This window comes from Paramisgurnus dabryanus, chromosome 13 (genome assembly GCF_030506205.2).
Source record: "Paramisgurnus dabryanus chromosome 13, PD_genome_1.1, whole genome shotgun sequence".
NCBI classification, from domain to species: domain Eukaryota; kingdom Metazoa; phylum Chordata; class Actinopteri; order Cypriniformes; family Cobitidae; genus Paramisgurnus; species Paramisgurnus dabryanus.
In genome coordinates, this window is record NC_133349.1 from 32,252,552 (window position 1) to 32,268,892 (window position 16,341).

Below are 16,341 nucleotides of genomic sequence, written 5' to 3' on the forward strand. Positions count from 1 at the left end.
TGCTCCCTTCCCTCCTTCTCTCTCCTATCCGAAGCAGATGTTTCCAAGGTCTTGGCTTCTAATCATCCGACTACCTGCCCGCTAGATCCCATACCCACCCATCTCCTCCAGGCCATCTCTCCGTCTGTTATCCCTGCTCTCACTCACATTATCAATTCATCCCTTTCCACTGGCACCTTCCCTGTAGCATTTAAAGAGACCCGGATAACCCCCTTGCTGAAGAAACCCACTCTCAATCCTGCTATGCTAGAGAACTACAGACCCGTTTCTCTTCTTCCCTTCATTTCCAAGACTCTTGAACGCATTGTGTTCAACCAGCTCTCCACTTTCTTCACACAAAATAACCTCCTGGATATCAATCAGTCTGGATTCAAAAGTGGTCACTCCACTGAGACTGCGCTGCTCTCAGTCATTGAGAACCTAAGGCAGGCAAGGGCAGCCTCCAAATCATCTGTGCTGATCTTACTGGATCTATCTGCAGCTTTTGACACGGTCAATCACCGCATCCTCCTGTCGACTCTCATGTCTATGGGTGTCACTGACACAGCGCTTTTATGGTTCAAGTCGTACCTCTCAGATAGGTCATTTCGGGTATCCTGGAGAGGTGACGTCTCCGAACCCCAACGTCTAGATACCAGGGTCCCTCAAGGCTCTGTGCTTGGACCGCTGCTCTTTTCGATATACATGACATCCCTGGGCTCTGTCATTCGGAAACATGGCTTCTCCTACCACTGCTATGCAGACGACACTCAACTCCACTTGTCGTTCCACCCTGATGATCCTACGGTTTCTGCCCGCATCTCGGCATGCCTGAGGGACATCTCACTCTGGATGAAGGATCACCATCTCCAGCTTAACCTTGCGAAGACAGAACTGCTTGTCATATCATCCGAACCAAAGATTCAGCACAACTTTTCCATTCAGCTAGGTTCCTCGACCATCACGCCTTCCAAGACGGCCAAAAACCTGGGAGTGGTCATTGATGATCGGCTTAGCTTCACGGAGCATGTTGCCAGCACCGCTCGCTCTTGTAGATTCATCCTCTACAATATTAGGAAAATTAGACCTTTCCTAGATGAGCATGCTACGCAGGTCCTGGTCCAAGCTCTTGTCCTGTCCAGGCTGGACTACTGCAATGCGCTACTGGCAGGACTTCCAGCCTGCACGACCAAACCCTTACAGATGATTCAGAACGCAGCGGCAAGAGTGGTCTTCAATGAGCCAAAGAGGGCGCACATCACTCCTCTCTTTGTCAAGTTACACTGGCTTCCTATAGCAGCCCGCATCAAATTTAAGGCTCTGCTCCTGGCCTTTAAAACCACCACTGGGTCAGCACCCCCTTACCTTCGCTTGCTTATAGAGCCTTATGTACCCTCTCGATCACTGCGCTCTGCCACCGAGCGACGACTTGTGGTACCATCTCAAAAAGGGAAGAAAACCCTAACGCGTACCTTCTCAGGAACTGTCCCACAACTGTGGAATGATCTGCCGGTCGTGACACGATCTGCTGACACTGTAGCTGTCTTTAAGACTCGGCTAAAAACCCATCTCTTACACCATTACCTGACTTCCTAATTACAGATTTACTATCTTTATTTAGTTACCCTTCTCTTTATCTCTTTCTCTATCTACCTTCCTCTTTATCTAAAAAAAAAAAAAAAAAACTACTAACATACCCTTGGCTATGTATATTGTGTTGGACTTGATGAGACTATTTCCAGTGCACTTATGTATTGCTGTCTTATGTTGCCATAATTGCTTCTATTGTTTACCTCACTTGTAAGTCGCTTTGGACAAAAGCGTCTGCTAAATGACTAAATGTAAATGTAAATGTAAATGAATCAGGATTATATTTTCTACATTGATTTGTTGCTGTTTGTTGGTTAGCTCATGTTCAGGTCTATTCTAATTCTTGTGTCAATTGTTCTAACATTGAAAATATTTATATATCATCATTGAGGGTAAGTACAGAGTTCATGATTTGCATGTTTGTTTGTTTTTTGCATGTTATTCTTTGAAAGTTTGATATGCACATGATTTACAGATGCATGAAGCTGTAGAGTACTTATGTAATGTAGATCATACCATATCATACCACACCCCTAATATTATAAAGATTCTTAACATGTGTTCTATGGGTTTGCATGCATTTACATTACTATTAATTAACACATTTACATTTTTCTGTGTTAGGTAGGCATAAACCACCAGCAACTCTCTCAAAACCAGACAGGCCTGATACAGTGCTACTTCATCTCCACGGGAGGTTGGTATATGGACATGTACACGTGCCGACTCAACTGTAAAGATAGGTCTGTTCCTGATCAGTGTTATTGTTTTTCACCAATTCCCTTTAATCCAGTGAGGGTTCCTTTGCCAGTACCTCCAGAGTTGTTAAATTATCTACAAGCAAGACCACATCTCCTTTAACACCAGTGCGTGAAACCGTTTTCTGTCAGTGTAAGGACTTAATTTAACATCATTTTACTTAATCAATTTCAAAGCAGATTTAACAAATGTAATGTTCATCTATGACTAATGTCATCCTGCATCCCTCCTCCCAGTGACCTCTGCACAGTCTACAGACTCTACTCCTCCCTACTCCTCCCTTTCTCAGGACTCCCTGCAGCCTATTCTGGGTACCCCTCAACTCAAAGTGACTGCCCTCATGTCTCCTGTTTCTGAATGTATGCATTGTAATTATTGTATTATAAAAATATAACTCTGTATTTTCATTGTTATGGATATCTGTTACATGCAGAAACCACTGTGGTAGTTTAATCCTTTTCGCACAATCCTATTTATAACTGTACTGTATACATGCACATGGGCAGTAGGATCATCTGTGTTTAACTGAAAAAGTACTGTGTAGCCTTATTAAGCCTGTTTCTGTTTCTTAAAACTGTCACTTAATTTCATAGATTGATTATTTATTTTGGTCATCTTGAGATATTTCCAGTATGTGTTCATTCAATATAATTGCCTTTGTTCACATTTTTGTGCACTTAACATGTTTATATTGTTGTGGTAGAATGATTGTCTTATAAAATTAAATAGGCATGCATTTAATTGTATTCTTTTAAATATTAATTTAATTAAAAAGTGTTTTATCTAAAAATGTCCTGAAAACTAGTTATTTATACACTATAAACACTATAAAGTTCTATAACACATTGCATCGGTAAAAAGTATTCAGAAACAAGTTTCATACAAAAAAAAAACAAAGTAAAGTGATAACTGATTTATAATTATTAAATATATGAATGAGTAAATGTGTCAAAAGGTAATAATAACGTCTTCATTTTCACCTTTACTGGGATTCGAACCGATGTTTCAGTGCGGTCACCCTGAGACACGCCCTCAAATTTTTCCTCGCTTCTGATTGGCTAGTCACCGTTCTACAGGTATCCACGGGCGGCCTCCGCGTGACAGGCGGAGATACTGTCCACTATACTAACGAGGATCAGACGACCAGGCTGAGCCGTCGAGCCGAATCGTCAATCCAGACCTCAGCCTACAACACACATACTTCCCACTTGTGAGGACAGCCTTGCTGTTTATTCCCCCGTTTTCGGTTTATTTTGTGTGTTTGTTTATATTTTTAAAAAATTATTTTCTTCTTTTTTTAAAAAACATTCCCTTCTACTGCCCCAGCCAACTCACATCCTTACCCCAATATCAGTAAACCCTTAGATAGGTCCTTTAAAAAGGAAAACCCTACCCTGCCCTGAAGCTTAAACCGACCCTTCCCCCTTGCTTTTTTACTGTTTAACAAAAAAACTAACCCTAAACTACACCCTGCCCTAACATCAACTATCATAACCCCCAAAAAAAGTTTTGAAGTGAAAATGATCTCTTAAGCTGAAGGTCTTAGACCCTGTTCTTCTGTTGGGGCCTTTTCTTTCTTTATTTCTAGAGGCTATGGAAATTAATAAGGAATCCCCTGACTTGGAAGAAAATTCCTCTTCTGTTATTTTTGTGGTGGCATTTATTATTTTAATTTTTGAGATTTGAAAACCTAATGGGATGCAGATTGAAGGTAACCTGTGCCGGTGCATCCTCTGTGTAATGTGCACAGAGTTTCATTCCCCAATACCTCTGAGCAAATGATCATACTGCGACATGTTAGTAGCCTGTGCCTGTGCCTTTATTTTGGACAGGAAGGTATTTCTGTCTCTTTTGCTCCTCCCAGGTGGAAGCGTCTGGTTGGATCCTGAATCAGAAATTACCCTTTTTGAACATGATGGTGTTGCACAGGGAGCACACTGGGTCGAGGTTTGCTGGGCATAACTCAAGTTTTCCTTCAATTACGCATAAATCTTTCGCCTTTTACTAAAGATTTCCGTGGAGGGGGACCATTGTGAGTTTATTGTATTTTTGGGTGCTCTGCTCACGGCAGAGCTACGTAACATGTCCAAATGCAGAAAGTCTTTCATTATGGTTTTGCTTGTCGCAAGGTGTTCGGTGGCTTTAAGCAAAAGCGCCGGTGTAGCAGGCGCATCTAAATGTTTTTTTTATTTTAAATTTAATTTATTTAAATTATATTTTGACATATTTTGAGTTATTGGAGCTATATGATGTAGTGATGGGAGAAACGAAGCTTTTCGAAGCTTCGAATCAATTGAACCAATTGCTTTGAAAATTGATTCAGTTTTTCGAAGCAGTTCGAAACCCACACACGCTGGCGACCCCTGCTGGTCAAAACAGTGTAAAAGCAGATCTGTCCACACATTTTACACTTTTTTTTACAAAATAATAGCAAGATTTTTATTAAAATATGTTAAAAAAATTATTTAACTTAATTAAGACATAGTTAAAAGTGTATTACGTGTTTTTAGTTTTATTTAAAGAAAACAAATGAATAATACTAACTACCCTTTTAATTATGCAAATTTTTGTCATTTAATCTGTCTATAAACAAAAAGTAGACAACATGGCAGTGTTATTAGTCAGAAGGATAAATGTTTTATGAACTTTCATAATAAAACTGACCCGAGTTCACCTAAACTTATTAGACACTGGTCATGTGATCAACTCCCCCTAGTGGTGAACCATCGGATTTTCGAAACGTTTCGAAACAGTTATGACGTAATGAAGCCTCGTTTGCTAAAATCACGTGACTTTGGCCAGTTTGAAACAAGCTCCGAACCACTGATTCGAAACAAAAGATTCGTAAATGTTTCGAAGCCTCATGAAGCAGTGCTTCGAAAACGACCATCACTAATATGATGATGTTCCGGTTTGGTATAAACGTGGGACATTTCTTTTGAAAAGCGTCAGCATACATTGCAGTCACGGTTGTGAAAAGCATATCTGCACTTCGGTTCATCAGCTCTTTAAGTTTTGTATTTTGTTAGCACCCCCCTAAAGGGCATAAGGTGTGTATGTTCATATATTTAAACTGTAGATACAAGTAAATGCTGTGTTATATTTGTCACAATTATGCACTCAAAGTGTTTATGAATATAAAGGCTGATACGCATTTTCCACTTGTTTGTTAGCTCTTACGGTGATCTGTTGGAGGTATCAAGGCTCAATAAAACTTCATTAAAACCATCAGTAAAGTTTTGGCCGTTATTAGGATGGGGTCCGCTACAGCCGGGTAACTCCAACATAGGGACGGCAAGAGGTGTGAAAACTGCCAGTAGTGTTTAGCTCGTACGATACCTCTCGCATTTCAATCGGCAGTCTAGACAGAATGGAAACCTCCCCGTCGGGGAATCAAACCCCGGTCCTCCGCGTGACAGGCGGAGATACTGTCCACTATACTAACGAGGACTTCACGTCTGCATGCGCGCGTCACGCCGGCCAACCCCCCTGTCGATAGAGTACTCTTGGGTTTCTGTGTCTATCAAGTTACAGATACCAGCAGGAGGCATGGAAGGGAATCGACTGAATCCGTGATCAATTCAGTGCAGCTCTGAAACAAGAGTTGGTTCTGACAAGTCCTGTTGAGCAACGACCTTCTGCCTGCGTTGGTGGTATAGTGGTGAGCATAGCTGCCTTCCAAGCAGTTGACCAGGGTTCGATTCCCGGCCAACGCATTGCTTTTTGCCCGACCCCATCGTGAGAAGGAGAGCAACGAATTCGTTCAGCCGATTAGACGTGTAACGGTGGGTCGTGCAAGATGTTTGAGAGTCAAAGAAAAAGGAGCTCTCCCCGTCGGGGAATCGAACCCCGGTCTTCCGCGTGACAGGGGGAGATACTGTCCACTATACTAACGAGGATCAGACAACCAGGCTGAGCCGTCGAGCCGAATCGTCAATCCAGACCTCAGCCTACAACACACATACTTCCCACTTGTGAGGACAGCCTTGCTGTTTATTCCCCCGTTTTCGGTTTATTTTGTGTGTTTGTTTATATTTTTAAAAAATTATTTTCTTCTTTTTTTAAAAAACATTCCCTTCTACTGCCCCAGCCAACTCACATCCTTACCCCAATATCAGTAAACCCTTAGATAGGTCCTTTAAAAAGGAAAACCCTACCCTGCCCTGAAGCTTAAACCGACCCTTCCCCCTTGCTTTTTTACTGTTTAACAAAAAAACTAACCCTAAACTACACCCTGCCCTAACATCAACTATCATAACCCCCAAAAAAAGTTTTGAAGTGAAAATGATCTCTTAAGCTGAAGGTCTTAGACCCTGTTCTTCTGTTGGGGCCTTTTCTTTCTTTATTTCTAGAGGCTATGGAAATTAATAAGGAATCCCCTGACTTGGAAGAAAATTCCTCTTCTGTTATTTTTGTGGTGGCATTTATTATTTTGATTTTTGAGATTTGAAAACCTAATGGGATGGAGATTGGAGGTAACCTGTGCCGGTGCATCCTCTGTGTAATGTGCACAGAGTTTCATTCCCCAATACCTCTGAGCAAATGATCATACTGCGACATGTTAGTAGCCTGTGCCTGTGCCTTTATTTTGGACAGGAAGGTATTTCTGTCTCTTTTGCTCCTCCCAGGTGGAAGCGTCTGGTTGGATCCTGAATCAGAAATTACCCTTTTTGAACATGATGGTGTTGCACAGGGAGCACACTGGGTCGAGGTTTGCTGGGCATAACTCAAGTTTTCCTTCAATTACGCATAAATCTTTCGCCTTTTACTAAAGATTTCCGTGGAGGGGGACCATTGTGAGTTTATTGTATTTTTGGGTGCTCTGCTCACGGCAGAGCTACGTAACATGTCCAAATGCAGAAAGTCTTTCGTTATGGTTTTGCTTGTCGCAAGGTGTTCGGTGGCTTTAAGCAAAAGTGCCGGTGTAGCAGGCGCATCTAAATGTTTTCTTTATTTTAAATGTAATTTATTTAAATTATATTTTGACATATTTTGAGTTATTGGAGCTATATGATGATGTTCCGGTTTGGTATAAACGTGGGACATTTCTTTTGAAAAGCGTCAGCATACATTTCAGTCACGGTTGTGAAAAGCATATCTGCACTTCGGTTCATCAGTTCTTTAAGTTTTGTATTTTGTTAGCACCCCCCTAAAGGGCATAAGGTGTGTATGTTCATATATTTAAACTGTAGATACAAGTAAATGCTGTGTTATATTTGTCACAATTATGCACTCAAAGTGTTTATGAATATAAAGGCTGATACGCATTTTCCACTTGTTTGTTAGCTCTTACGGTGACCTGTTGGAGGTATCAAGGCTCAATAAAACTTCATTAAAACCATCAGTAAAGTTTTGGCCGTTATTAGGATGGGGTCCGCTACAGCCGGGTAACTCCAACATAGGGACGGCAAGAGGTGTGAAAACTGCCAGTAGTGTTTAGCTCGTACCATACCTCTCGCATTTCAATCGGCAGTCTAGACAGAATGGAAACCTCCCCGTCGGGGAATCGAACCCCGGTCTTCCGCGTGACAGGCGGAGATACTGTCCACTATACTAACGAGGACTTCACGTCTGCATGCGCGCGTCACGCCGGCCAACCCCCCTGTCGATAGAGTACTCTTGGGTTTCTGTGTCTATCAAGTTACAGATACCAGCAGGAGGCATGGAAGGGAATCGACTGAATCCGTGATCAATTCATTGCAGCTCTGAAACAAGAGTTGGTTCTGACAAGTCCTGTTGAGCAACAACCTTCTGCCTGCGTTGGTGGTATAGTGGTGAGCATAGCTGCCTTCCAAGCAGTTGACCCGGGTTCGATTCCCTGCCAATGCATTGCTTTTTGCTCGACCCTATCGTGAGAAGGAGAGCAACGCATTCGTTCAGCCGATTAGACGTGTAACGGTGGGTCGTGCAAGATGTTTGAGAGTCAAAGAAAAAGGAGCTCTCCCCGTGGGGGAATCGAACCCCGGTCTTCCGTGTGACAGGCGGAGATACTGTCCACAATATTAACGAGGATCAGACGACCAGGCTGAGCCGTCGAGCCGAATCGTCAATCCAGACCGCAGCCTACAACACACATACTTCCCACTTGTGAGGACAGCCTTGCTGTTTATTCCCCCGTTTTCTGTTTATTTTGTGTGTTTGTTTATATTTTTAAAAAATTATTTTCTTCTTTTTTTAAAAAACATTCCCTTCTACTGCCCCAGCCAACTCACATCCTTACCCCAATATCAGTAAACCCTTAGATAGGTCCTTTAAAAAGGAAAACCCTACCCTGCCCTGAAGCTTAAACCGACCCTTCCCCCTTGCTTTTTTACTGTTTAACAAAAAAAATAACCCTAAACTACACCCTGCCCTAACATCAACTATCATAACCCCCAAAAAACGTTTTGAAGTGAAAATGATCTCTTAAGCTGAAGGTCTTAGACCCTGTTCTTCTGTTGGGGCCTTTTCTTTCTTTATTTCTAGAGGCTATGGAAATTAATAAGGAATCCCCTGACTTGGAAGAAAATTCCTCTTCTGTTATTTTTGGGGTGGCTTTTATTATTTTGATTTTTGAGATTTGAAAACCTAATGGGATGGAGATTGGAGGTAACCTGTGCCGGTGCATCCTCTGTGTAATGTGCACAGAGTTTCATTCCCCAATACCTCTGAGCAAATGATCATACTGCGACATGTTAGTAGCCTGTGCCTGTGTCTTTATTTTGGACAGGAAGGTATTTCTGTCTCTTTTGCTCCTCCCAGGTGGAAGCGTCTGGTTGGATCCTGAAACAGAAATTACCCTTTTTGAACATGATGGTGTTGCACAGGGAGCACACTGGGTCGAGGTTTGCTGGGCATAACTCAAGTTTTCCTTCAATTGCGCTTAAATCTTTTGCCTTTTACTAAAGATTTCCGTGGAGGGGGACCATTGTGAGTTTATTGTATTTTTGGGTTCTCTGCTCACGGCAGAGTTACGTAACTTGTCCAAATGCAGAAAGTCTTTCGTTATGGTTTTGCTTGTCGCAAGGTGTTCGGTGGCTTTAAGCAAAAGCGCCAGTGTAGCAGGCGCATCTAAATATTTTCTTTATTTTAAATTTAATTTATTTAAATTATATTTTGACATATTTTGAGTTATTGGAGCTATATGATGATGTTCCGGTTTGGTATAAACGTGGGACATTTCTTTTGAAAAGCGTCAGCATACATTGCAGTCACGGTTGTGAAAAGCATATCTGCACTTCGGTTCATCAGCTCTTTAAGTTTTGTATTTTGTTAGCACCCCCCAAAAGGGCATAAGGTGTGTATGTTCATATATTTCAACTGTAGATACAAGTAAATGCTGTGTTATATTTGTCACAATTATGCACTCAAAGTGTTTATGAATATAAAGGCTGATACGCATTTTCCACTTGTTTGTTAGCTCTTACGGTGATCTGTTGGAGGTATCAAGGCTCAATAAAACTTCATTAAAACCATCAGTAAAGTTTTGGCCGTTATTAGGATGGGGTCCGCTACAGCCAGGTAACTCCAACATAGGGACGGCAAGAGGTGTGAAAACGGCCAGCAGTGTTTAGCTCGTGCCATACCTCTCGCATTTCAATCGGCAGTCAAGACAGAATGGAAACGTCCCCGTCGGGGAATCGAACCCCGGTCTTCCGCGTGACAGGCGGAGATACACTATACTAACATGGATCAGACGACCAAGCTGAGCCGTCAAGCCGAATTGTCAATCCAGACCGCAGCCTACAACACACATACTTCCCACTTGTGAGGACAGCCTTGCTGGTTATTCCCCCATTTTCGGTCTATTTTGTGTGTTTGTTTATATTTTTAAAAAATTATTTTCTTCTTTATTAAAAAAAACATTCCCTTCTACTGCCCCAGCCAACTCACATCCTTACCCCAAAATCAGTAAACCCTTAGATAGGTCCTTTCGAAAGGAGAATCCTACCCTGCCCTGAAGCTTAAACCGACCCTTCCCCCTTGCTTTTTTACTGTTTAACGAAAAAAAATAACCCTAAACTACACCCTGCCCTAACACCAACTATCATAACCCCAAAAAAAAGTTTTGAAGTGAAAATGATCTCCTAAGCTGAAGGTCTTAGACCCTGTTCTTCTGTTGGGGCCTATTCTTTCTTTATTTCTAGAGGCTATGGAAATTAATAAGGATTCCCCTGACTTGGAAGAAAATTCCTCTTCTGTTATTTTTGGGGTGGCTTTTATTATTTTGATTTTTGGTATGTGAAAACCTAATGGGATGGAGATTGGAGGTAACCTGTGCCGGTGCATCCTCTGTGTAATGTGCACAGAGTTTCATTCCCCAATACCTCTGAGCAAATGATCATACTGCGACATGTTAGTAGCCTGTGCCTGTGTCTTTATTTTGGACAGGAAGGTATTTCTGTCTCTTTTGCTCCTCCCAGGTGGAAGGGTCTGGTTGGAACCTGAATCAGAAATTACCCTTTTTGAACATGATGGTGTGGCACAGGGAGCACACTGAGTCGAGGTTTGCTGGGCATAACTCAAGTTTTCCTTCTATTACGCATAAATCTTTTGCCTTTTACTAAAGATTTCTGAGGAGGGAGACCATTGTGAGTTTATTGTATTTTTGGGTGCTCTGCTCATGGCAGAGCTACGTAACTTGTTCAAATGCAGAAAGTCTTTCATTAGTGGTGGGCAGAGCGAGGCTTCGTGAAACACTGAAACAGTTGAATCAATTGTGCTGTATGTTTCGAGGCTTCGAAACATCAATCTGAAACCGCCTCCACAGTGACACCTAGCGGTCGTTTGCATGTGTTTACATGAAGCAGCCTTGACAAGGTTTTAGACGAGCGCTCACAAATTATATCTCACATGTTGTTTGATTGATACACATGTGATAGAATGGGAGAATGGATAGTGCTCTCGACTCTCATGCGTAGATCTTAGGATCGAACCTGGGAAATGCATGCACGAAGTCATCATAATAAAATGTTTTTTGTTGTTGTTTTAACATCTGTTTGACAACTACATGAGCTTTTAGGCTCACAATTGTAGATAACTATAGGCTATTCGGGTCTATTTAATGAAAAAAAAAAATAGAATAGAGATATACCATAAATAATAAGAGATTCATAAAATATATCGAGCCATAATATGCCACATTGTTTACATATAAAGATCTTTATTCAAATATATAAATTGTTCTGTGTTGATAAACTCAACCAGCTTCTTTTTTACATATAATTTCTCCAGGCTTTGAAAACATTCTCACATAAGGGACACTTGTTGCTGGCATGCATTTTTTGTAAGTAGCCTAAGTGTTACATACCTATGAGGAAAAATTACTTCTTTTCAGTAATTTATAGTATTTGATCTTGCCAAAAACGCATCTATGAGGTATTGTCAGTTTTGTTTCCTACCCTGTCAGTTTAAGATTCAACGCAGATTCGACAGGTACGCCACCTTTCGAAATACTTGTGAAATGCACCGCTTGGTGTTTCGAATCACTTCATCACGTGACATGGGTGTTTCGAATCACATTTCGGAGCAGTGTTTCGAAACATTTACGCTTCGGGATCTCGACACAGTGTCGAAACGTCAGTTTCGCGGGAGCCATCCCTATCTTTCATTATGGTTTGCTTGTCGCAAGGTGTTTGGTGGCTTTAAGCAAAAGCGCCGGTGTAGCAGACACATCTAAATATTTTCTTTATTTTAAATGTAATTTGTTTAAATTATATTTTGACATATTTTGAGTTACTGGAGCTATATGATGATGTTCCGGTTTGGTATAAAGGTGGGACTTTTATTTTGAAAAGTGGCAGCATACATTGCAGTCACGGTTGTGAAAAGCATATCTGCACAGTTGTGCACTTCGGTTCATCAGCTCTTTAAGTTTTGTATTTTGTTAGCACCCCCCTAAAGGGCATAAGGTGTGTATGTTCATATATTTAAACTGTAGATACAAGTAAATGCTGTGTTATATTTGTCACAATAATGCAGTCAAAGTGTTTATGAATATAAAGGCTGATACGCATTTTTCACTTGTTTGTTAGCTCTTACGGTGATCTGTTGGAGGTATCAAGGCTCAATAAAACGTAATTAAAACCATTAGTAAAGTTTTGGCCGTTTTTAGGATGGGGTCCGCTACAGCCGGGTAACTAGTTTTAAGGTTTTCGCCAGGGCGTAGCGGTTCATGTCACGTGAGAGATCTCCTTTAGCCTGCGCGCCGATTTGGGGACCTTGTGAATTTTCCCTTCATTTTTAGCCGTCGGTTTGTGCCGGAGTCGGATCGGGTCAAAATTCGGCACGCGGGATGTCGGAGGTCTCTCGAGACGGACCCCCGAAGCACGGGCCGCTGCGACGTTCCTCAAAGAATAGATTAAAAAGAAGCAACGGAGATTATAATGGGGGAATTTAATGTTTTCAGACGGCCCTAACCTCCGTAACAAGCTGGTTAGACCATGCATGAGATCAGCTCCTTCCCAAACACTTTTAGCACCTCTTAGAGATGGGAATTATCCATGTGGTAATTGTGCTCAATGCAATAATACACATAAGACCTGTAATTTTAAATACCCTAGATCCGGCAAGACTTATGGAGTTAAGGGCATCATCACATGTAAAACTAAAAATTTTATCTACATTTTAAAATGCCCTTGTGACATGGCCTATGTGGGAAAGACCACACGGTGTTTAAAACAGAGAATTAGTGAACATAAAAGTTCTATCAGACGTGCTGATCCTAATTACTCTGTGGCCTGTCATTTCACTAAGTATGCTCATGCAGTTTCTTCTTTACGTTTCCAGGGAATTGAACAGATTAAATTACCTAGAGGTGGCAACATTGATAAAGTGTTATGTCAAAGGAAATTGTACTGGATTCATACACACAATTTACATCCCAAAGTTTAAATGTGGATTTTGATATGAGCATTACGTTATAGTTGAAGTTGTATAGACCGTTTCAGCAGTAACAACAATAACAAGCCGCTGTCGCGGTCCGCACCTAACTTCCGGTAAACTAATGATCCAGTCGGGACATAAAGGTTGAGAACGGGGACTGTGGTGATGAGGGTGAATTCTGCATTTACCTGAAACATATTAAAATACAAATTCACCATGAGTCTCTTAAGTTAAAACAAATATATTGAAAATGGTCACATATGGTGTAGAGCGGGCATGTCAAACTCAAACTCTGTGGGCTATATCTGGTCCATGGTACAATTATATCCAGTTTGCAACGTTAGTGGAGTGGAATGCCCATAAAAATAATAAAACAGCACTATGAGATGATTTGGTCATCAGTACCAGTCCTTAATTTTGGTCCTCTCTGTAACTTGAGTTTGACACCCCTGGAGGGAACATGAGTTTGCTTTTGGCTAAATGTTTTTAAGTGGTGGTTCAATGTATCTGTAACCATTTTATATGGATGTACAGTCTTGTTCAAAATAATAGCAGTACAATGTGACTAACCAGAATAATCAGGGTTTTTAGTATATTTTTTATTGCTACGTGGCAAACAAGTTACCAGTAGGTTCAGTAGATTCTCAGAAAACAAACAAGACCCAGCATTCATGATATGCACGCTCTTAAGGCTGTTCAATTGGGCAATTAGTTGAAAGGGGTGTGTTCAAAAAAATAGCAGTGTCTACCTTTGACTGTACAAACTCAAAACTATTTTGTACAAACATTTTTTTTTCTGGGATTTAGCAATCCTGTGAATCACTAAACTAATATTTAGTTGTATGACCACAGTTTTTTAAAACTGCTTGACATCTGTGTGGCATGGAGTCAACCAACTTGTGGCACCTCTCAGCTGTTATTCCACTCCATGATTCTTTAACAACATTCCACAATTCATTCACATTTCTTGGTTTTGCTTCAGAAACAGCATTTTTGATATCACCCCACAAGTTCTCAATTGGATAAAGGTCTGGAGATTGGGCTGGCCACTCCATAACATTAATTTTGTTGGTTTGGAACCAAGACTTTGCCCATTTACTAGTGTGTTTTGGGTCATTGTCTTGTTGAAACAACCATTTAGCATAGGGCAACATGACCTCTTCAAGTATTTTCACATATGCAAACTGTTCCATGATCCCTGGTATGCGATAAATAGGCCCAACACCATAGTAGGAGAAACATGCCCATATCATGATGCTTGCACCTCCATGCTTCACTGTCTTCACTGTGTACTGTGGCTTGAATTCAGAGTTTGGGGGTCGTCTCACAAACTGCCTGTGGCCATTGGACCCAAAAAGAACAATTTTACTCTCATCAGTCCACAAAATGTTCCTCCATTTCTCTTTAGACCAGTTGATGTGTTCTTTGGCAAATTGTAACCTCTTCTGCACATGCCTTTTTTTAACAGAGGGACTTTGCGGGGGATTCTTGAAAATAGATTAGCTTTACACAGACGTCTTCTAACTGTCACAGTACTTACAGGTAACTCCAGACTGTCTTTGATCATCCTGGAGGTGATCATTGGCTGAGCCTTTGCCATTCTGGTTATTCTTCTATCCATTTTGTTGGTTGTCTTCCGTTTTCTTCCACGTCTCTCTGGTTTTGCTCTCCATTTTAAGGCATTGGAGATCATTTTAGCTGAAAAGCCTATCATTTTTTGAGCCTCTTTATAGGTTTTCCCCTATATTCAACTTTTTAATCAAAGTACGCTGTTCTTCTGAACAATGTCTTGAACGACCCATTTTCCTCAGCTTTCAAATGCATGTTCAACAAGTGTTGGCTTCATCCTTAAATAGGGGCCACCTGATTCACACCTGTTTCTTCACAAAATTGATGACCTCAGTGATTGAATGCCACACTGCTATTTTTTTGAACACACCCCTTTCAACTAATTCAACTAATTGCCCAATTGCACAGCCTTAAGAGCGTGCATATCATGAATGCTGGGTCTCATTTGTTTTCTGAGAATCTACTGAACCTACTGGTAATTTGTTTGCCACGTAGCAATAAAAAAATATATTAAAAACCTTGATTATTCTGGTTAGTCACATTGTACTGCTATTATTTTGAACAAGACTGTATGTGTAATGTGCATTGTAATATAAGGTAGGATAAGGATAAGGAAAACTTTATTATCTGTCACAAGTGAAAGAAATTTGTCTTTGACAAGACAGGCTCAAATAACATTAAAACAGTAAAAAACATATGCAAAGACAAATAGACTGTAAACAATTTCACTCTACAACATACATGTGCAAAATACAAAAAATATGTTTTGATCTATAAATAATCATTTAATATAGTAATGGCCGTAGGAATAAAAGATTTTTTGTATATATTTTTCCTTGCAAGTGGGACCCTATAACGTCGACCTGATGGTAGTAGCTGAAATGATTGATTAAGTGGATGTGTTGGGTCCTGTGTGATTGTAGTGGCTATCCTCAACACAGACCGTCTGTGAAGTTCTGTTAAGGGGGGTTGAGGGAAGCCTATTATCTTGCTGGCTTGGTTTATTATACGTGTCCGTTTTGTTTTATACTTCAAGGTAAGGACATTATACCAGGCTGAAATATTAAAAGTTAGTAAGGATTCAATAAATGATTGATAAACCCTGATTAAAATGTCCTTACTCACATTAAAATCTCTGAGTTTCCTCAGCAGATGTAGACGCTGCTGGGCTTTTTTATACACAGTGTCTACATGCTGTGAGAAGGACATAGATGTATCAATTTCTGTTCCAAGGTATTTAAAAACATCAACTTGTTCAACTGGCTTGCCATTGATACTAAGTGGTTGAAACATGTGCTGTGTACTCTTAATTTCCCTACTCTGATAGCACAGCTCCTTGGTTTTATCGATATTAAGGTCTAAAGAAATGTTTTGGAATGTTGTGACCAGATTGTTAACTGTCTGATGGTAGTCAGACAGTGCTTCGCGTCAGACAGGTGGGCTACTAAGGCCATATCATCAGCATACTTTAAAAGGATCATTCTTTCCCTGTTACATGAGATATTATTTGTGTAAACAGAAAAAAGAAAAGGAGATAAAACACATCCTTGGGGGAGTCCAGTATTCAAAATCTGTTTCCTA

The 16,341-nt window shown here is 40.7% G+C and overlaps 5 non-coding genes across 5 annotated transcripts; all 5 read left to right on the top strand.

Moving 5' to 3' along the window:
- Nucleotides 1–4,287: 4,287 nt before the first annotated feature.
- On the top strand, nucleotides 4,288–4,403 carry LOC141280092 (U5 spliceosomal RNA). Its single transcript, XR_012334886.1, has one exon. It is a non-coding gene; the product is annotated as a U5 spliceosomal RNA (small nuclear RNA).
- Nucleotides 4,404–5,972: 1,569 nt separating this feature from the next.
- Nucleotides 5,973–6,044, top strand: trnag-ucc (transfer RNA glycine (anticodon UCC)). Its single transcript has one exon. It is a non-coding gene; the product is annotated as a tRNA-Gly (tRNA).
- Nucleotides 6,045–7,051: 1,007 nt separating this feature from the next.
- LOC135728385 (U5 spliceosomal RNA) lies at nucleotides 7,052–7,167 on the top strand. The gene has a single exon (XR_010525532.1). It is a non-coding gene; the product is annotated as a U5 spliceosomal RNA (small nuclear RNA).
- A 1,997-nt stretch (nucleotides 7,168–9,164) lies between these two features.
- Nucleotides 9,165–9,280, top strand: LOC141280170 (U5 spliceosomal RNA). Its single transcript, XR_012334963.1, has one exon. It is a non-coding gene; the product is annotated as a U5 spliceosomal RNA (small nuclear RNA).
- Nucleotides 9,281–10,825: 1,545 nt separating this feature from the next.
- LOC141280164 (U5 spliceosomal RNA) lies at nucleotides 10,826–10,941 on the top strand. Its single transcript, XR_012334957.1, has one exon. It is a non-coding gene; the product is annotated as a U5 spliceosomal RNA (small nuclear RNA).
- The last annotated feature ends 5,400 nt before the right edge of the window (nucleotides 10,942–16,341 follow it).